This window comes from Ceratotherium simum, chromosome 26 (assembly GCF_057802395.1).
Source record: "Ceratotherium simum simum isolate JZ-2026a chromosome 26, ASM5780239v1, whole genome shotgun sequence".
Lineage (NCBI taxonomy): Eukaryota > Metazoa > Chordata > Mammalia > Perissodactyla > Rhinocerotidae > Ceratotherium > Ceratotherium simum.
In genome coordinates, this window is record NC_141925.1 from 16,924,209 (window position 1) to 16,945,697 (window position 21,489).

Sequence of the window (21,489 nt, forward strand, 5' to 3'; positions counted from 1 at the left end):
CATCGTCCGTGGAATTCTCTTCCTCTTCCTTCTCTTTAAATATTATTGTTTTCCAAGAACTCATCCTCAGCCAACAATTCCTCTCATTCCACACACACTCTGCTCATCTCTCTCTCTTTCTCTCAATAATTTCTTAAACTACATTTAAAATCTGGACCTCTCCCCTGAGTTCAAACTTAAATACCCAAATGGTTACTAAATATATGCTAATCTAGATATTCCATAGATAACATAGATAAATTAACATGACCACAACTGAATTCAGTATTCCTGCCTCCAGATCTGTTCCTCTCAGAAAGTATTATAACCACCTACCCCAGTTTACCTAATCAAAAACTGAGACCTCATCCTTCGGTGCCTCCTTTCCCTTAACCCCATCTGCCTTATTTAGTCACTAAATCAACAAGTTCCAAGAAGGAATTCTTCTAAGCATTTCTCAAATTCTCCTTTAATACATTCACCACTCAGCTACCAAGGTAATCATTTAGAAATGCATTGTTGACTGAGTTCATTATTCTCCAGATGAAGTCCAAACTCTTTATCATGTGATATAATGGCCACCTCTTCTGTCATTTCCCAACTGGAACCTGATGTAGAAATAATATTGAATGTTAACTGAGATGACTCCCCTTCTCCAGGGTAGGTTCATCTTTCTAGCTACGGATAATTGCAGCCAGCCTAGGACTTTTACTAGACTAGAAAGGCTTTTATTAGATGAGGACAGGAGGGATGAGGTGGTCTGTCTTTATCTCATCCTGAAAAAGACAAGAGGTGGTGACATTGTAGTCACAGTAAGCCAATCTTTCAGCCAATCTGAAAGGAACTGGCTGAATACTGTGATGGCTTTATACAAGCCATTTGGAGAAGGGGATGGAGCGGAGGGAGGAGAGCCAGATTTGATTCTTCAGGTAGGTCATAGACTTCCCCTAAAGGTATGGGTTCCCATCATCAATCATTCCTGGGCCTGGAGAAGGTGAGGAGAGTGTGGACTGGGCACTGAGTAAAGGTATATGACCAAAAACATTCTCGCTATAAAATAAAGATAGCAGTGCATGTGTCAGGATGAGCAATCTGCCACATTTTAAATTCTTGGAAGCTCTCAGTTAAATGATACTCCCCTAAACATTGATAAATCCAGATCGTGGAAAACAAAGTTTTGCTATTTGATTAGCATTTTGCATTTCTCTACTAGGGCAAACAAAACTCTGGCATATTTTAGTGGACTCCAGGAGGAGTATATCACAGCATATCCACATTCTAATGGATGTTTTAAAAAATGACTGTAAGAGAAGTGCTTTGTCAAGGGCCAGCAGAGCAGGCAAGCAGATTGAAGGGGTGCATGGGCGTTGCAGGCAGACAGGCTTGTGTGGGAACCTGATGCTGTGTGACTTTGGGGAATATCACTTAACCTCTCCAAGTTTTAGTTTCCTCCCCAGTCAAGGGGAAAAATAATAGTACCTGAATCAAAGGGTGTCTGCGAACATTAAGCGGGATTAATATATGTGTTTGCTTGGCACAGTGCCTGATACTTGGCAAGTGCTTGGTAAGTGATGGATATTATTATTACCGTTCTTATTATTATTACTCAATATTCTTAAGAAGAGTCGTGGACCCTCAGAGATCCTTTCTTCTCTTCTCCAGCTCACTTGAGTCTGCTAGGAAGGTTCACCCTCCATCTCGGGGTTGTGATGAAACCCTCATGGTCCTCACCTCCCTCCATCTCCTCGACTCCTGGTTCTGGGGTCCCAGAGGCCCTAGGAACTGGGTCTGTGGTTTATCTTTCACCAATGCCACTTTCCTCTTCTTTGTTTTTCCCAAAGAGAATCCTCAGGGCTTTGATTTAAAAATGATTTTATTACTTGATTCTAGGACACCACCACAACCATGAGCCATGGGGGAAGGGAGATCTTTTGGAGGTGCCCGCACTGTTATCACAGCTATGACCTGAGGTCTGTAGATGCCACACCGAGATGAAACATGACAGGATTTACAAAATGGCAGGACAGCGTCTGGCACGTGGCAAATGGTGGTTCCCCTCCACTGGTCATGATCACCCTAAGGTCTGGGGTGACGAGGGGAAGACGCCACTGTCCTAACCACACACCCAAGCCTCTCTGTATGGAGGTCTTGTCTCAGGGGTGAGATGGGGCACCCTGGCCTTTCATTTCTAAGATCCAGTTTTCTGCTTGCTTCTGTTTATCCAGCTCTTTCTTTTCTTTTTTCTCCTTCCTCCCTTCTTCCCTTCTTCCCTTCCTCTCTTCCTTCCTTCTCTTTCTTTCCTTCTCTCTAATTCTTTCTATCTTTCCTCCCTCCCTCCGTTGCACCTTCCCTCCTTCCCTCCTTCTTTTCTTCCTCCTCAGTTGCTCTACCTTGCTGTTTTATTCTTTTTCTCTCTTATTTTTCTTTCCTTTTCTCTGTTCCCCTCTCCTTTCCTCTCTCTCATTCCCTCCCTTTCTTCTTTCAAGATCTAACATGGAAAGATTTTTGAGCTCATAACCAAGGAAAGACAAAAATCACACGCATGTCTTGCCATAAAGAATCTCATATCCCCAGGGGAAGGCAGAAGACCCAAAGGGAAATGGAGGGGGAGAAGGGCAGGATGCACAGGAAAGGCCCCTGCAGGTCTCACCGAGCCCCGGCCTGCCCAGACCTCTTCCAGTCCTTGTCGCTGGGTTTTCCCCATGACAGTCTTGGGCAGGTCCAAGACAAACTCCATCTGTTGGGAAAAATCAGTGCAGGGTCAGCTGTCCATGATCCCAATGATGTTGGATTTTTCAGAGGAACTGCTATAGGGAGAGGGGAAGCTCTTGAGGCTGGAGGCTCCAGGTGAGTGAGGACTGAGGCTTGAAAACACCCAGGGAAGCCCCCTGTGCAATAAGAAGCTTCAGAAAGTGCTCAGGGACAAGGACAAGAGGAGAATGGCTGGAACTGGACATAAAGTCGGTCAGCTGGTCTCTGAGGTACTCTAGACCAGGGGAAAAGCAGTACGTGAACACAACACGACACATCAGACACCTGAGCTTTGATGTCAGACCTTCTGGGCTCCAGTCTTTCCTCTACCACTCGCCTGGTTTTGGTCAGGTCACTTGGCTTTTATGAGACTCAGTTTCCCCACTGAGTCAGCTGGAGGATAACAACAACTTTGCTGAGTTGTTGTGAGGACAAAATGAGATTCCAATGCTAAATTCTCTGCATGGGGTAAATACTCAAAAATATAAGCTGTGTTTATTAAGCTAGACTGGAGAGAACAGACATCTAAGAGTTAGGAAGCCTGGTTTTGAATTACATCTCAGTTATTTCCTGTTGGTGTGTCTTTGGCAAAACTATAAAATCTCTCTAATTTCACTTTTCTTGCCTGCAAAAAGGAATGTTTGATATCGAGGACCCCGCCTTCTCTAACATTCCTGAATCCTAATATATGAAAGTTGAAGACAATTCATTGAGGCTTCCTGTTAAACGGTTCAGTGTGCCAGGGTATTGGTCTAGGAGTCAGATGGTCTTGGATTTAATAAAAACAATAATAATAGGGATACTGATACAAAAAAAGAATCTTCTTAGCAGCTGATGTGGGAATCCTCCATAAGGCAAGACTGACTTTGTTGAGGAAGGAGTTTGTTAAAATCACAGTGGGGTAGAGCAGGGCTTGGCAAACTGTAGCCTGTGGGCAAAATTCAGCCCTCCTCCTGTTTCTGTAAATAAAGCTGTATCGAAACAGAGCCGCAGCCATCGATTTACAGTTGTCTCCGGCTGCTTTCACACTACAAGGACAGAGTTGAGTAGCTGCAACAGAGACAGTATAACCTAAAATATTTAGGTTTTGGTGCCTGGACTGTAGATAGAGGGTAGAAAGAAGCCATAAGAGAGATCCAGGTTGAACATTAAGAAGAACGCTACTCTGCATATCACGAAGAAGGGAGCAGAAGGGTATGGTCGCTGGAAGGAGGGAGGAGGTGTAAAGAACCTGCTGCCTGGGGCATTCTAGAGGAGAGACTTGTAAAAAGAGACACGTCAATTGAGTAATACACTGTTATATTGTGTGATAGAACCCCTCTACTGAAATAGAGGGGTCTCTCAAATATTCAGTTACAATGCAAAATTCATAATATTCTTGGTGTGATTGGATTTCTAGTCTCCTTTTAAAATACTTATTAAACGCTTATTATGTGCCAGTCACTCTTCTAAGTGCCTTATGCCTTACAAATATTAACTAATCTTCTTAACAGCCTGTGAAGGAGTAACACCACTATCCCCATTTTACAGGTAAGGAAACTGAGGCACAGAGAGATTGCTGAGTAAGTAAGCGGTCAGATGGATTTTGAATGCGACAGTCTGATTCCAGAGACTATGCTATACTGCCTGCCTATCAGTTTGAGGCTGAAAGTCTGTGAGGTGGACTCTTTAATGTGCTGCCCAGATCCCCCTGCAGGAATAAAAGGCTTACTCCCCCACTACCAGACGTCTTTTGGGAGGGCACAGCTAAGGAGAGCTGTCTCTCCCAGGGCCATACCCCCTTCCCAGGGCAGCCTGCATCCATGCCTGACCCACATGGGGCTATAAAGGCCCTCCCCCTTGACCCCTCTACCCTCTCAGGAAACCCTGAAAGGTTGTCCTAGCTTCAGAACCCCCATGGAGTCGGCTGAGGCCCCCACTGAAACTACATCATAGTGCAACTTCACCTTCTGCCCAATCCTGCTCCCTTCCCATCCACCTCCTTCCACAGGTGTTGATACCAAAGCATTCCCTGATAAAGCTCTGCAGGTTAGTCTCCTTCCCAGAGTCTGCTTCTCAGAAACCACCTGCGACAATTAGCCTGTGCTGACAAAGCGTCAGTGAGCATCCGGGTTACACGAGGATCTGAGGGGCTTGAGGCTTAACGTGCTTGCTCTCACCTTCTACCCCAGACTCAGAAAAACAATGTTTTTCTTTCCCTGGGGCAAGCTCCTATCTTGTACCCGGCTCCAAACACTAGGTCCTCCTTCTGTGTCAACTTCCATGCTTTAGTTCTCTGCCCCAAAGTGAAAACAGTATAGTGCATTCTGTGCTTTTTGCCTTTTCTGGTAGGAGCACTTCCATTTTCCTGTAAGAAGCCACGCCTCCCTCACTCAGTCCATGTCATGGGTGCAGGGCAGCTCTCTCTCCCATCCTTCCTGCGCTAGCTCCTGAGTGATCACATGATCCAGAACTGGCCAATCAGAGTGTCCCATCCCCTGGTTACAGAGATTGGTTTAAGATGGACACATGACCCGAATTGGTCCACTGAGAATCAACGTGAAGACTGTTGCTGGCGCCTTTGGGGAAGAAGGTGCTCTTTTTCCATTGGGATTTGCTAAGCTGCTAAAAATGTATATTTGGAGCTTCTGGAGGCATTACAAAGGGAGAGTATTTCATGAAATGAAGCCAATACAGAAAGAAGGAGAGTCAAGGGGTGAAAGAGACATCTCTGACCACATCATTTGAAAGCCTATTACCAGCTGTGACTAAAGCTTCACCCCCCCCCCACCCCCGGACTTCTCAGTTGTGTGCACAATAAACATCAAGTTGGGTTTCTGTCACTTGCGACTGAGAGATTACTGAATAATACAGCAAGACCTCAGTGCAGAAAGTGGGAATGTAGGCCAGGTATCGGCTAGAACTTGTTCCCATGGGAGCATCCGACTTTCAATTCAGAGCGAGTTAAAGTCTAAGGACAGTTTTCAGGCATCTGGACAGTTGGGCTTTCTTGGTCATAGTCAGGCAGAACTTTGGAATTAGAGGCCTCATCCTCTGCCTGAAGGAGAGAAATACAAGAGGAGAACCATCCTTCCTTCCTCAAGTTCGGGAGCCCAGAGGCCTCACTGTCGTCGGGTACTTGTACGGGGCCGCCACTGACTTCACGTGCTGCTGCAGCTCCTTGGTGAGCTGGTCCAGGTAATAGAACAGAAACCATGGGGCCAGGACCACAAATGCCTTCACTACCTGCAGCGAGGATGAGGGCCAAGAGAGAAGGGGTCAGAGGGCGTCATCATCTCCTGAGATAATGCAAAATCAGTGTTAAGAATCTCACCACAGCTAACACCTGTATATCTCCCAATTACTCCTCCAGATATCCGGGGCAGGGCAAAGGGAGAAACTGAGGATAATAATGGCCAAGATTCCACCTCTCTCTCAAGTGGCTTATCGGATGCACAGGTAAGACTGTAGATTGAGACCAGGCTCACCTCATATCCCTAGGACAATAGAATGAAGAGGAGAAACTAGATATAAGAGAAGAGAGGAAATAAAGACTGGGGACCATGAACCTAAATGACTTGTTTAACCTCTCCAAACCACAGTTTGCGTGTCTATAAAATGGAGATCCAATTGTCATACTTACTTCACGGGAAATGAAATGATGTCATATGCAGCACAGCTTAGCTCAGTGCTTGGCACACAGGGTTTTCTCAGTAGAGGATCCCCTTCGGGCCCCATTTGCCTAGTGGCTCCCATGATCTCCATGGGTGATATGTCCCTTAACTGCCAGAGTATGACATGGTCAACTTCCTACAGAAATGTCCTTGGACATCGACCCACATCTCTACATCTTAACCTTTCCCCCCACACACACCAGGCACTGTGAGACTCCATCTGGCCTATTCCTATGACCCTGGCATTATAAGGGGTCTTTCTTCTTCCCCGTATTCTCACTGTAAGCCCCAAGGCTCAGGGGCTCTATCTCTTGTCTCAAATTCCTCCTCATTCCTCTGGTCAGGGATCAGTTTCTGATTCAAATGCCAAACAGCAGTGGAATCCCTGCAGCCCCGTAATAATAGACCTTATGTGGTGCTTGCTGTGTGCCAAGCCTTATTCCAAGCACTTTACAAATATTAACACATTTAATCCTCACAACAACCCTCATCTTACAGATGAGAAAGTGAGGCTCAGAGAGGCTAAGTAACTTTCCCAAAGCCACATAGCTAGTAAGTGGCAGGGCCAAGATTGGGACCCAGGCTGTCCAGCCCCCAAAATTCACTCTTAACCATCATGCTATACTGCCCTTCTCTCCTAAATCTGCAGACCCCCAGGCTGCTGCTCGGCCATCACCTCTCCTCGGATGGGGTGTGGGCTGCTGACTACAGCCTCCTCCACCACAGCGGGGTGCTCCATCAGTGCACTCTCCACCTCTGAGGGTCTAATCCGGTATCTGTAGAAGAACCTGTCATTCAGAGGAGATTGGACACTTAACCTGCAGGCCAACCCCAAAGTCTAGACCCAGCCAAAATAACGATCCAGATTACCCTTCCCAGCCCAGAAGCCAAGCTCACCACTGGAGTTAATGATACCATCTGCCCGCCCCATGAGCTGGAAATACCCATCTTCATCCTTGATTCCCCAGTCTCCCAGGAGCCAAAAGTCTCCTCAAACGTTGGCTGCTGTCTTCTCAAGACTGTCCCGGTGAGTAGACAGAGTCGTTGTGCCTGCAAAGCCTAAGTGCTCTGGCCCAGGGCTGCCATGAACAGACGGCAGGTTGTGCTTTTACAACTTGAACAACTAAACACGGTGGGCTTGCTCTGAAGCTGTCAACCCCAGCCCCCGGGTGGAACTGGGCCTTCCCTCTGTATTTCAGTTATTCAGTCTCTCACCTACTCCGCGGGGGTCCGTCTGACTGACATATCGATGCGTTCATTCACCCAAGCTCTAGGGCGCTTTCCCTGACTGATTCCTCCTTCCCTTCAACAGTCAGTCTAACCCCGGCTGCACTCCATGACCCTGCTCAAGGGCACCAAAGTTTATTAGACATTCTTCTTGGCTCCTCTGTTAGATCTGAAAGTTCTAGAGACACATCAGTGAGCCCCCAGGGCCCCGGGCATGTGCATATTTCTACAGTGGCCGGGCCACTCTATTCCGCTGAGGCCCTTGTTCAGAGCAATGAGAAGGTCTGAGGTTTTCCCCTTGTTAGAGCATCTTTATATCTTGTTCCAGGGTAGAGATTGAATGTAGCATAGGCATTTCATAGTGTGGCTCCTTCATTTGGAAAATAGGGGTACTGAAGACCAGAGATCAAGAGGCCTGTCGGAGGCCAAACAGCCATCACAGCTGGCAGAGCTGAGACCAGAAGCCAAATCTCTTGGCCACCAGCTTGACTCTTTCTCCTGGTCACCATGCAGCCCCTGCTGGCGTTAACTCTGCGGCCTTGAGTCAACTCACCAACTCCTGAGTCTGTTTCCTGTCTGTCCAGTGGGGAGAATCCCGGCGCATGAGGATAGAGGGGACAGTGCACAGGAAATGCTTGGAGAAGCACACAGTGCGGCTGTGCCCTCTTCTCTGGGGCTCAGTTTTCCTCCTCTGTACAGTGGAAGTGATCATGTGGATCTACAGCAATTCTTTTATTTAACACACTCTTACATGGCACTGTTCTAAGTGTTTCACAAACATTAATGCCTCTCGATATCCATAACATTGCTGAGAGATATTATGATACATGTTTTACAGGTGAGGAAACTGAGGCATGAGAGACCAGTAACTTGCCCAAGATCACACAGTAAATAGTGGAACGGGGTTTTGAACTGAAGTAGTTTGTCTCCAAGGACCTCACAGGGTCCTTGGGAGGATTAAACGAGTTTAATGTATGTGAAGTGCTTTAGGATAGAGCTTACCATATAGTAAGCACTCAATAAATGGTAGCCACATTTATTACTGGATTTATTATTTAATTTATTATTTAATGTGTTTGAGGTCTTCCCTGCCCATTTTTCAATGATAACGGGCTTGGATGAGTCTGGTAATCTCTGGCTTCACCATCCTCACCTATAAAGTGAGCCAGTTAGACTCAAGAATCATCCATTTCTGACACTGCAAGGTCTCAAGATAGGGATGCCTCCAACTACATGGTGGTTTCAATGTGGTTTCTAGCATGGCTCTGAAGGAAATCAGTGGCATGGAGCAGGGACAATAGTTGGGGGTGGGGGCAGGGCTGCCCTTGGGAAAACACTGCTGTATACAGTTGAGAGGCAATAAGCTTTCTGGCGTGAAACACTTCTTGGGGTGGAAAGGGGTGTCTGGAGAAAGAGGATTCTTCAAATGGGATCATAGTGATGGGCTAAGGATGGCAGGGGTGAATGGCCAGTCTTTTCTCTTGGCACCCGTTCTTGGACATTGGACCCCCCTTTGTCTCTATGTCTTACCAATGCCTCTTGAGAAGTTCTTAACTTTGGGACCTCTCTCATCCCTCTCAGAACCCCTTATCCCCACCAGGGGACAGAGAAAGGAGAGGGGGTTCCTCACCACATAGCCAGAGAAGATGCCTATAGGCCTGATGGGCTTCACCCTGAGGCCCAAGTCTCCTTCTGCACCTGGGGCAGGACATTGCCCTCGTCATCTATGACCTGGAGGAAGAAGCAGATTGATCTGCATAACAGGAAATGGCTTGAATGGCAGCGCGGAAGGGCTGAGTTTGTCAAATGGAAGACCCTCTCACTCTAGTGGTCACTGAAAACAAGAACCAGAAACCAAAGGAAGACAAGAGTTTTAAACCCAGATCTCCAGTCCACCAGCCTGGGATGGTTTAGGAGAAGCCCCTTACTGAGACTGGATCAGAGGAGCTTGGGAAGATTCTTCTGGCCTTAGGAGCTCAGGAAATATAATAGCCTCCCATTATCTTTGAGGCCTATGGGCCTGGACATCAGACAGATCAAAACTCAAATGATGACTCTGCTGCCTTACTAGTTCTCTTTGAGCTACTTAAGCTATACATCTCAGGGCCTTCATCTGTAAAACAGATAATGACAGCTTATTTCACAGGATTGTATGAGAATGAAATAAGATACTAAAAAAAGGGCTCTGTAAATGGTTATCACAGTCAGGGGTGGGAGAGCAGACAATTACGCATAACACTGAATAGAGTATAAATTGTTACCTTTTAGGTACATACACCTTTTAGATAGATACATACATAGATACACATATGCACATTCTATTTCTTGGAATTACCCAAAGAAATAAGAGAAAGGAACAAAATTTTAGCTACAGCATATTGGTTATGGCGTTGTTTTTACTAGCGAAAAATTTGGAAAATACCTATTGACCAACACAAGGCGTAAAGAGTGGTGGAGCCACACTATCCACTACGCAGTCATGAAAAATCACGCTGTAGATTGGTGCTAACTGACCCAGAAAGAGGGTCACCCAAGATTGTTCAATGATAAAAGTGAGTTACAAAATGATATGTTAAGATTCACCCCTATTTTTTTTAAATGTACATATTTATATAACTAATGAGCTAGCTAATTTGCTAGCTATTCAAAGCACTTTTATCTGGATGATAATGATATGAGTAATTTTCTCTTTTCTCTTCCTTTCTGTCTTCCTTCCTCCCTTTCTCCCTCTCTCCTTCTTAAATATTATTTTAATATCTTTACTTTCTGTTATTTTTCCTCAATGAGCAATGTAATAAGTAAATTACTGAAACATTGGTGTTTTCCCCTCCCTCCTTAGTGCCCCTAACAAACCTGCACATCATAATGGGGAATGGCGGGTCCCAGGCGGCCAGGTCTGATTTTCATTGTCTTGGAAACTCTGCAGGTGATTCCCTGTGGAAAGTGGTGGGCGGATCAGCAAACCTCAGGAGGATCACAGGTCACAGAAAAAGAAAGACAGACTCAGCAGAGCAGGTCCTGACACGGTCCTGAAGTGGCCTCTCGTTTGGTGTCTCCCTCCCTCCCCTTTCCCTGGCTCCCCCTTTACTGGAACCCTCATCCTAGGGGTTGCCCTACAGTGGAAAGCAATCTGATTGACCACTCCCCAGGGAAGAGGAACTAATCATCACATTATAATCTCTTTAGAAGGAGCCAAACTTTAATAAGGGACCACGGACACCAAAAGTCCTTTAAAAGAATATGGGATTAAATTATCTCCCATAAGAGGACCATCTCTAGGGCTGGCCCCGTGGCTTAGTGGTTGGGTGTGTGCACTCCGCTACTGGCAGCCTGGGTTCAGATCCCAGACACACACCAACGCACCACTTGTCCGGCCATGGTGAGGCGGCATCCCACGTACAGCAACTAGAAGGATGTGCAACTATGACATACAACTATCTACTGGGGCTCTGGGGAGAAAGAGGGAAAAAAGGGAGGAGGATTGGCGATGGATGTTAGCTTGTGGCCAGTCTTCCTCAGCAAAAAGAGGAAGATTGGCATGGACGTTAGCTCAGGGCTGATCTTCCTCACCAAAAAGAAAAAAAAAAAAAGAGGACCAGCTCTTCTTGAATCCTGAAATGAATCCTACAGAGATGTTGGTGACCAAAGGAGCAGTCCCTAAACGTGGCCTCCTCTGAAAGGCTGGAAGCCCTTGCCACGACTCCACTGTCCTTCCCCACATTTGCAAAGTTCTTCCACTTCACAGACCTGCCATGAACATTCTCAGGAGTTCTGCCAGGGGACCCATTAGCCATAGAAGGATGTAAGGTAAAAGAGTGGAGAAGAGGAGGTGAGAAGTCCTGAGAGTCCTGAGAAGAAGCACTGGGAAAGGAGTTGAGGGGAAGGATTCCCCAGGTAGTTTGGGTAAGCGGCATAGTGTAGAGCAATGTGAATCCACATCGTGCTCACGGGGCCCCAACAGTTCCAAGAAGGTCTCTCAGTCGGTGAGGTGGGGTGCTAGCGGGTTCCTCTCCCCACCCCTCAATTCAATCTGAGCAGCTTAGTACAGTGCCTGCATGTTCGATAAACTCAAGTCTCTGTGGAAATGTTACCCCGTTATAGGAGACTTTCCTGACCACCATACCTGAAACACCAGCCCCTCATCCCTCCTCACCCCATCTCACCAGCTTGACTTCTCTCCACAGAACTTCTCACCATCTGCCATGTCATATATTTATTAGTTTATGTCTCTCTCCCGACTCCTGCTAGAATGTGATCTCCGTGAGAACAGGAACTTTGCCTGTTTTGTTTCTGTCTCAAACTGTCAATGTCTATCTCATAGTAGGTGCTCAATAAATATTTACTGAATAAGTGCATGATAAATGGTGGCTCGTGTTTTTATTATCAAAGAGCCTTTCGAAGCCCATTCACCAGCCCATGGTTCTAGGAGCAGGGACCATTTCTGTCTGGCCATAGAATTCTCGGATGTCCAGTCCTGTCTGGGCCCCCGAGCTCTCCAGAGTGTCTGGAAGGAGGGTCTCCCCTCCACTGAAGCAGTCCTGTAGATATGGAAACTTATACCTGAAAAGAGAAGAGAGGTAAGTGTTCCCTCTGAGCCTCCCTGGAACCAAACTCTGCCTAGGCCTAGAGCTGGATTCTGGGTGCTTTGACGATGAAGTTAGCTTCATGGGGCTAACCATGCTCAGAGGGCCAGATAGAAAGCATGTGTGTATGTGGGGGAGGCAGGAGGAGGCACCAATAGACCAGAGGCTCTTTCCAATCCCCAAAGCCCCGTGACCTGGAAAGATCCTGTTGAACCAATACCTAGTAAATGATGGGGGCTCCTACTACGTTGTTGACTGGGTAGCTGGACAGGGCCTGGAGGGAGAGAGCCAGCTGACACTGCCCATCGGGTCAGATGATGAGCTAACTGGCATGCACAGTGGTTATGAGCAAGAGCTACAGAGGTGGGCTCTGGATTTGAATTCTAGCTTCTTTGCTGTGTCTACCTTAGATCAAATGAGCCCCAATTCTCATGCACCCTCAAACCAAAAATGACAGAGAAATGACCACCTATTGTTATAGAGAAAAGGTCCAGGACTAACTTGGAATGTTTTTGTCAAATCCTGGCTGCCAATTTAATGACTTGCCCCCGTAAATACACCTCTAGAATTACACAAACCCCTAGTCACCAAGGGAAAGAGATCAGCCATTGTCGTGTCTTGGTTAAAAGTTCCTTAACCTCTTAGGACTAGCTTTATAATAGATTAATTCCAGCCCTATTGTCCCCAAAATACTTTGGGGACATAATTCACACAGAAAACTGATTTGAAAAGTTAAAATTGCCTATAGACAATTCACAAGAAGTGCTACTGATAAACAGCCAGTACTGAATACTTGCCAGGCCCTGTGCTATCCCACTGAATTTTCACAATAACCTCACAGAGTTCGTATTATCACTCCCATCTTAAAGAGGGGAAACTGTGACTCAGAAGGTTAAGTAACTTGTCCAAGGTCACACAACCGGCGAGTAGTGGAACCAGCATTTGCAGCCTGTAATTTTAACTGTTATGTAACACCACCTCCATCCCATGCTCTGCTTTGTGCAGAATTTATTACAAAGAATGGTTTAGGCAAAAATGTCTAGAAAAAATGATTAACATTAGTGCATGATGTTATTATTTCCTCTGAGTGCTCTTGATGAACAGGTACAAGCTATGAAAGTCATCCCATTTCCCTTATTGCCTTGCCTTACAGAAAAATCAACATAGAATTACCTACTTATTTGTTGTACTTCTTACTTTCCTTAGTCTCCCCCCACCACTTCATCTATATTTTCCTAACAGACCTTATAATTTTACATCTGTTTTCATGTTGGTGTTTTTTTCTATTTTTGGGGCTTAACAAAAGCCACTTCAAATCATTTTTGGAAGGAGGCAGAGTAAGAATATGTTTAAAACAGAGAATGACGAATCATCTGAAGAGAATCTCCTGAGAGAACCTAGACCGTGCCTGACCTTTTGACCTTTAAGAATATCATCCATGCCTCAGTTTACTCTTGGGGTCTCTGTTGCCAGCCAAACAGAAGTCTGGGTGTGCTGTCAACTGCTACAGAGACCTGGAGGCCTCAGGATGTCAAGGACCCAATTCCCCATCACAAATAGAGTCCAACGTAGGGCATGACTTTGCAAGCAAAATGAGCCCATTTCCATTGCTTTGTTGCCCCAGGGTAATGTGGTTTATAGATTTCATTTAACGGCTACCCCATCAAATTCTAGAAAAACTCCTATTTATTCTTCAAAACTCCTTGTAGATAATAGCCCCAAACTGGAAATAACCCTGATGTCCATCAACAACAGGATGGAAAAAGAAATTGTGATGGATCCACAGAATGGAATACTATACAGCAATGAAGAGAACAAACTTCTAATACGTGCAATGATCTGGACAGTATTCACAGGGAATGTTGAGTGAAAGAAGCCAGACACAAAAGATTACATATTGTAGGATTCCACTTATATGAAGCTTAAGAAGAGGCAAATTAATCTATGGTGGTAGAGGCCAAACGAGTGATTAACTTATGAAGGGGTGTGGACAATGGCCAGAGAGGGGATGAGCACTGTCTGCAGTGGTGGGAATGTTTCATGTCTTGATCTGGTGGGGGTTACATGGGTGTCTTCTATGGACTGAATGTTGTGTCCCCCACAATCCACATGCTGAAGCCCAGCTTCCCATGTGATATTTGGAGGTGAGACCTTTGGGACATAATTAGGTTTAGATGAGGTCACCAGAGTGGGGCTTCCCTGATGGGATTAGTGTCCTTATAAGAAGAGGAAGAGACACCAGAGCTCACTCTTTCCACCATGTGGGGACACAGGGAAAAGGCAGCCTTCTGTAAGCCAAGAAGAGAGCTGTCACCAGGAACCCAACCATGCTGGCACCCTGATCTCAGGCTCCCAGTCTCCAGAACTATGAGAAATAAATGTCTGTTGTTTAAGCCACTCAGTCTATGGCATTTCAGCAGTTTGAGCTGACTAATAAAGTGTCTATCACGCATAAATTATTTTCAATCTATACACTTAAGATGATTGCACTCTATGCACACACACACATACAAACACACACACACACATATATAGATGGCACCACCTCCAATATTCCATTCCTCTCTTTTACACTTGATTCACCACCATCTATCTGATACTTGACACCAGGGCAAGAGCCCATTGAATATGTGTTGAGTGAATGAATGACCCATGATGCCTGTCTCCTGAATATATTCCTTTTATCTGTATATGGGTCTGTCTCTTTCCCTGGACCATGAGCTCTATGAGGGCAGGGACCTTTTCCATCTCCTGTACTGAACACTGTCCATCTGTGTGACAGGGTTAGTCAAAATTAGATGAATTAAAAGAAACTGCAATAAATTGGAATGTGCAAACCTTGGGCTCACTCTGACCATCTGGTGCAAACTGGATCCTCTCTTACCTTTAGAATGACCAGCAGGTCAAACTTTGGTAAGAGATGGATAAATGTGCATGCTCCTGATGTCCAGGGTTCCAGAAATGAGGCCACGAGGTTCAATATCCAAGCTATGTCTGAGATGGTCCATATTATCTCAGATGATTTCAGGTCTGTCCACATGCTGAGAACATAGAGGAAGCACATGTACATATATGTGAGTGCATGCCGGGGTTAGTGTAGCATGAGTGTGTGTGTACATGTGGGGAGGGGTAGGTGTGTATGCACAGGTCTGTGTGGACCTGAGTGTGATTGTGTATGCTCGTAGGAGTGTGTGTAAGTGTGAGCAGGCAGGAGGAAGGAGTGGTTTTCTATCCACACATCCTGTATCAAGAAGGGGCAAGTATTCAGAAGGTGTGATCCCAGCTCCCACGACTTAACAGCTAATTGGGTCTCACTCACTTTATCCGCAGAACGTAGTACAGTTTTGGCGTGTGGTAACCACCCAGGAAATGTTTACTAACAGAAGACATCTAAGTGAATATTCTAACAAGAGGCCTTGCTAAGTTCAAGTTTGGCTGGGTAGATCTTTGATTCTCTTTTCTTGAAGAATAATGAATTTCCTGAGCACAGCTGAGGGTCTGGTACAGGGCAAAACTTGTTCCCTTTCTCCAGGCCAGAATAAAAGGTATTAGGCCTGTCTTAAAGCAAAAATGATTTAGGCTAGACATGAAGAACTTCCTTGTGGCTGGGAATATCCATAGTGTGTGTCCCTTCCTGAAGATGATTAATGCTTTCAGCTCTGTAGGGAAATTGGGTCATAGCCTATTAGGATGAAATTTTGGAGGGGCTGGGAATTTAATATCTTAGTTACATTGAAGTGATTTATCTTCCCATCTTTTAGAAACTGCATTTTATTATAGTTCTTCTACTAAATAATTCCTATTAAAAATTATTTTTTTGGCACCGCAGGCTCACAGATGGGACTTTTAAGTTCTTGAGGTTTTTTGCATTAAATATTTTTCCAGTTCTAATAATAAAATTATTTATTGAAAAAGAAAAAGACCCACTGAAAAAGACCCTGAAGATCTCCTGCTATTATTGCATGACAATCTTGGTGTGGTATTTCCTGATTCCACTGACAGGGCTGATGTAGAGGGGAAGGACATTCTGAATTAGGAGATCTGAGATCCAGAAATTCTGAGACCTCAGTTCATCTAATTAACCCAGTTACAGCTTCTACTTCAATGGATTTGAAAAGTAATTTGCTGCTGACAAAAAGGCCCTCTCAGAATCTGTAGCATCAAAGCAAATTACAGGCATCCAAAGGACAAGACACAGAGCAGTCTGGGGAGAAACGCATATAAACTTTACGTTAATCATTCAGTCTACTAGACACGCGGCTCAAAGCACTGAAGAGGTGTTGAGATCCCATGGTATCTGAAACAGAAATGTCCCGCCAGAGGTCACTGGATACCCAGCTTGCTCAATCATGCTCCCTCGTGTCCCCCTTCCCAACTGTCTATCTCAGAAGCATCAGATAGTAGCCCACCCCAGTAGAATTTGATTTGAGCTCAAGGCGAGTCTCAAGGCCTGGTCGTGTAGTTCTCTGTAAAGAAAGAGCTCTTCTTAACCAGCATCCATCTTGGCCTTGATGCCCAGGCTTGAGTGGGAGTGTTGTGCCATCTTGGCAAGGCCACTGGTCCCGCTGGTGAAGTCGATGGCAGCTGCTTCTTGGCTTCCAGTCTCCACACAGCGATGTGTGGTAGATGCTTCTCTGACAGAGACACAGACTGTCACCTTCTCAGATCTGCCCTGGACACCAGATGTCCTGGTGACTCATCTCTTCCCACCTTCCCTCAGGCTGGCAAGGGCAAGTCAGCCAACCCACTTCAGAGGGGGGCTGATGAAAGGTGAAGATTATGAGATTCTGAGTCAGTCAGACTTGGGCTTGAAAACTACTCGGCTTTGGCACTTTGTTAACTGTGTAACTTTGGACCATTTATTTAACTTCTCTGAGTCTCACTTTCCATATCTGTGAAATGGGATCAACAATACCTGTCTGTTTTATTGAGTTATTGAGAAAGTTAACCGTAATATGAAGGAAATGAGCAAGAACTCAATAAATGTTAGTGATCTGATTGCTGTTGGGAGCCCCAGCATGACATCAGGTGAAGGGAAGGTGCTCAGTTAGTATGAGTTTTCCCAGTACACCCTCTTCCATTCCCATGAAGCATCTGCCCCTCTCCCGGACATCTCCTCCAGGGTCCTGATTTGGAGTCTCAAAGCTGGTCTCACGTTGTCTATTTTTCTCACAGTTATCTTAAACACTGTGACATTAGAAAAGCTTTCATTCTCCCTGGGGGTTTCCTAAGGTATGTGTCTCTAGTGGGGGGATTTCAGACATGTGACAGGGAAACACATTCTTCCAGCCAGTCCTGCTATCGATGGCTGGAAGGACACATAGAGTTCTCTGAATTGAGAAGCAGCCTAGCTTAGGGATACAGAAGGTGGGTAGAGGAGCCTGGAAACTCAGTCTATGAGCCTTCTGTCACATTTTGCCTCATACACTCTTGGCCTCACCTCTGATTCCAGCAATGGTTGCAGTGAACAGCTCTGGGTGAGTTTCAACGCATGCGGTGTTGCTTCTAGTGTGGACCACGGATGATTCACTTTGTGCCCCAGGGCTTCTCTGTTGCCATCAGGGCATGGGATTGTGAGCCTGCTCTGCATGCATGTGCAGTCCAGAAGTGTGAGGTAGATAATGCCCCCCAGTGCAACTCTCCACCACTGGGGGTCAGGTGTTGTTGGGTCCTTTAGTGGACAATCCTAAGAAGCATTCTGTGTGCTCCTCAGAAGGTTCCTGCAGATCAAGCCCCACTTATCCCTGCAGTGACTCAATAATAAACTCTTGTATTAGCTTTTCCTTCTTCCCTGCTTCACTCTCCCCTGTCCCACACTCTGCTCCCTGGACCTCCCCAATACAGCACCTGCACAGAAGTGCTTGGTTCAGTTTCCACTTTTGGTGAAAACTCAGGCTAAGACATGTAGATACTCAACACAGTAGTGTCTTGAGGTCCAGCCACCCGTTCCTGCTTTTCTTAGACACCAGTAGCTTCGTTTTCAGAGGAGGGCAGTTAGGTGCCATGGTGTCCACTGCCTGGGCCACTTCGTCCCCAGCCATGATGGCCCTGGCTTTGGACACCTGTAGCCTATAGAGAATGTCTTTGGCTTTCATCTTGATAGTCCCAGGCATGAAGACGAGGCCTGGAGAAGCCAAATGGCTTAGAGACAACTGGAAGGGAGGATTGTCATCTTCCCCAGAGAAGACCGATGTAAACAGCCAGTGGGGAGTAAATGGAGGAGGGGAGGTTGGGTAGTTGTGACCAATGGGAGTATCAATAACAAGGGGACCAAGGATCAGAGAGTGATTTGAACCCAACTTTCCCTGGGTTGTCAGAGTTGGAAGGGGTCCACTGAGACTAAGGAGAGAAATTGAGTTGCCTAATGTCACATCATTGACAGTCTAAGGCCAACACAACCTCCCCCCATCCCAAATGCCCTGCAGGAGTTTCCCGTATCCAGACTCACACAGTCACTAAAACAAGGGAAGGCACCTGGAACTGTCCGTGGTCCTGCAGCACCGTGGTGCTCTAGGTCCCGACTGTTTCTCCCAAACCTGGGACCCTGAATGTGCTTTCTTAGCCAAGAGTGCTCTTAGATTTTCTTTGTTTTTGTTTTCTATCTTGATGAAGCTCTTGTGATTTTGTTTTGTTCTTCCAGAGAATAACTAGACTTATGTTTCTTTCACCTTTTATGAAGCTGATTTCACATGTTCCTCCTCTTAAATAGCTCTTACCCCTGGCTCACTTTCTTCCCATTCTCAACACTTCAGGAGCCACAGAAAAAATGCTTTGCTGATAAAAAATGCTAAGTGTCATCTGAGCCTTCAGTGAGTTGTAATCTTTTTGCTGGTGAAGGGTCTTATTAAAAAAACAACATCTGTGATACAATAAAGCGAAGCACAACAAAACGAGGTGTGCCTGTAATTTGACATATATGTATATTGTGAAATGAACGCCACAGTACATTAACATCCATCACCACATAGAATCACAATTCTTTTTATTATGATGAGAACTTCTAAGATCTACTCTGTTAGCAACTTTCAAATATACAATACGTATTGTTAACTATAGTCCTCATGCTGTACATACATCCCCAAGACTTATTTATCTTATAACTAGAACTTCTCATCCCTTCTTGAACATCACCACGGGTACCCCCAACTCAACAGTTACCAAATTGAACTTGTCATCTTTCCCCAACATCCCCATACCTGCTTCTCCCTGTGTCCCTCACTCCAGTGAAAGAGAGCCACATCCACCCAGTTGTCTAAGTGTCTGTGACTTCTCCATCTCCCTGGCCTCTTCCTCTACCATACGTCATTCATCAGAAAATCCTGCTATCAGTTTCTTCCTCATTGTCTCCTAAATCCATCCACTCATCCACCTCCACCACCCCAGGCAAGTTGAAGCCATCATCATCCCTCGTCTCCCATCTGGGTTTCTCACCCCCGTTCTTGTCCTCCTTCATCCTATTGTCTACGTACCACCCAGAGTGACCTTGTACAAACAGAAAATGATCACATCACTCAATCTGTCCATGGTTTCCCATTCCTCACTGGATAAGGGCCAGAACCCTTACCACGGCCCCCAAGGGTCTGCAGCTCAGCATCCACCCATCTTTCCAGGCCCATTTGCCACCCTTCCTCCTCACTGCCTGGACCCCAGGCACAGACGTCCTTTCAGTTGCTCTCATAATTTTCAGGCTTCCCTCCCCTCTGTGCATTCTCTCTGCTTGGAGCACTCCTCCCTGCCTCTTCTCCTGGCCAAATCCTACTCATCCTTCAGATCTCAGCCCAAATTTCACTTCCACTGAGAATTCCATGACCCCCTCAAATTAGTCAGTTCAAGTCTCTTTTATAGCAAGGATTGGTGAACTTTCTCTGCAAAGGGCCAAACAGTAAATATTTTAGGCTTTGTGGGCCAGACGCTCTCTGTCCCAACTGCTCAAGTCTGCCATTATTGTGCAAAAGCAACCAGAGAACATGTGAGCAGGGCATGGCTGTGTTCCAATATAACTTTATTTACAAAACAGGCTGTGGGCTGGATGTGGCCTACAGGTCACAGTTTGCCAACTTTTCTTTAATAGATTCTTATAAAATTCTCATGTCATTTATCAAAATTGTGATTAAATAATTATGTGTGCAATTAATAGTTTAACAGCTATCTTTCTCCAAAGACCTGTAAGTCACATGAGTACATAGACCATGTTTTGTTCACCCTGTACTAGCAACCTCTAGCATAGTGCTTGGCACATAGTTTGCATAAATAAATGGAAGAAGGATAGTATTTCCATATGAAGAGGGACGGCATGCTATGTGGAGGGGGCATCTTTGGAGGGAAGAGGGTGGTTGCATTTCTCTGCCATCAGTTTCCTTCACAAGGGAGACAGTGCCTAACCCAGGTGCTCAATTACCAACCTGCTCGCATGCAGCCCAGGGTCACCAGCCACCACTCAGGCACTCGGGGCAGCACCACCATCATGCGGTCCCCACGCTGCAGGCCACATGCCCCCAAGAGGACATCGGCCACCTGCTGGCTGAGTTCACGCAGTTGGCTGAAGTTCCACATCATTTCATCCCCATCACTGCTCACCCACCACAGGGCTGGTCTGGGGGGCCACTAGCCAGCCTGAAGAAAGAGAAGGCCTACTGATTAGGGTGGGCTGGTACGTGAGCACATAGAATAAATGCCAGTCTTGGGATTGCCCCATCAAGCTTAGTCAGCTTTTTAATCTCAGGACCCCTATACATTCTTAAGAAGTGTTAAAAACCCTAAAGAATTTTTATTTATATGGATTCTATCATCAACATTTACTGTACTAGAAATTAAAACTGAGAAGTTTTATAAACGTGTGCTTTTAAAAATAACAGTAATAAACCATTATATACTACCACGAATAAGGTACATTTTGATACAGAGGTAAGTATACTTTCCAAAACGAAAAAATAATGAGAAGAGAGGCATCATTCTACGTGTTTGCAAATCTCTTTAATGTCTTCCTTAGTAGAAGACAGTTGGATTTTCTTTTCTGTTTCTGCACTTATTTTGTTGCAGGATCACCATCGTGGAGCCTCTGGAAAATGCCACTGTGCACTTGAGTGAATGAAAGTGATGAGTGCAACTGTTACCTTAGATTGATGCATTTATTTGTTTATTTGTCTCTCTATATATTTATGTATTTATTTATTTCTGTTTTCCTTTTTTATTGTGGTAAAATTTACATAACATAAAATTCACCATTTTAACCATTTTTAAGTGTACCGTTCAGCGGCGTTAAGTACATTCACATTATTGGGCAACCATCACCACTA

The 21,489-nt window shown here is 45.5% G+C and overlaps 1 pseudogene; it reads right to left on the reverse strand.

Annotated features, from left to right (window-relative positions):
- Nucleotides 1-2,625: 2,625 nt before the first annotated feature.
- Nucleotides 2,626-20,746, reverse strand: LOC101399460 (acyl-coenzyme A synthetase ACSM2B, mitochondrial-like; annotated as a pseudogene).
- Nucleotides 20,747-21,489: the final 743 nt, after the last annotated feature.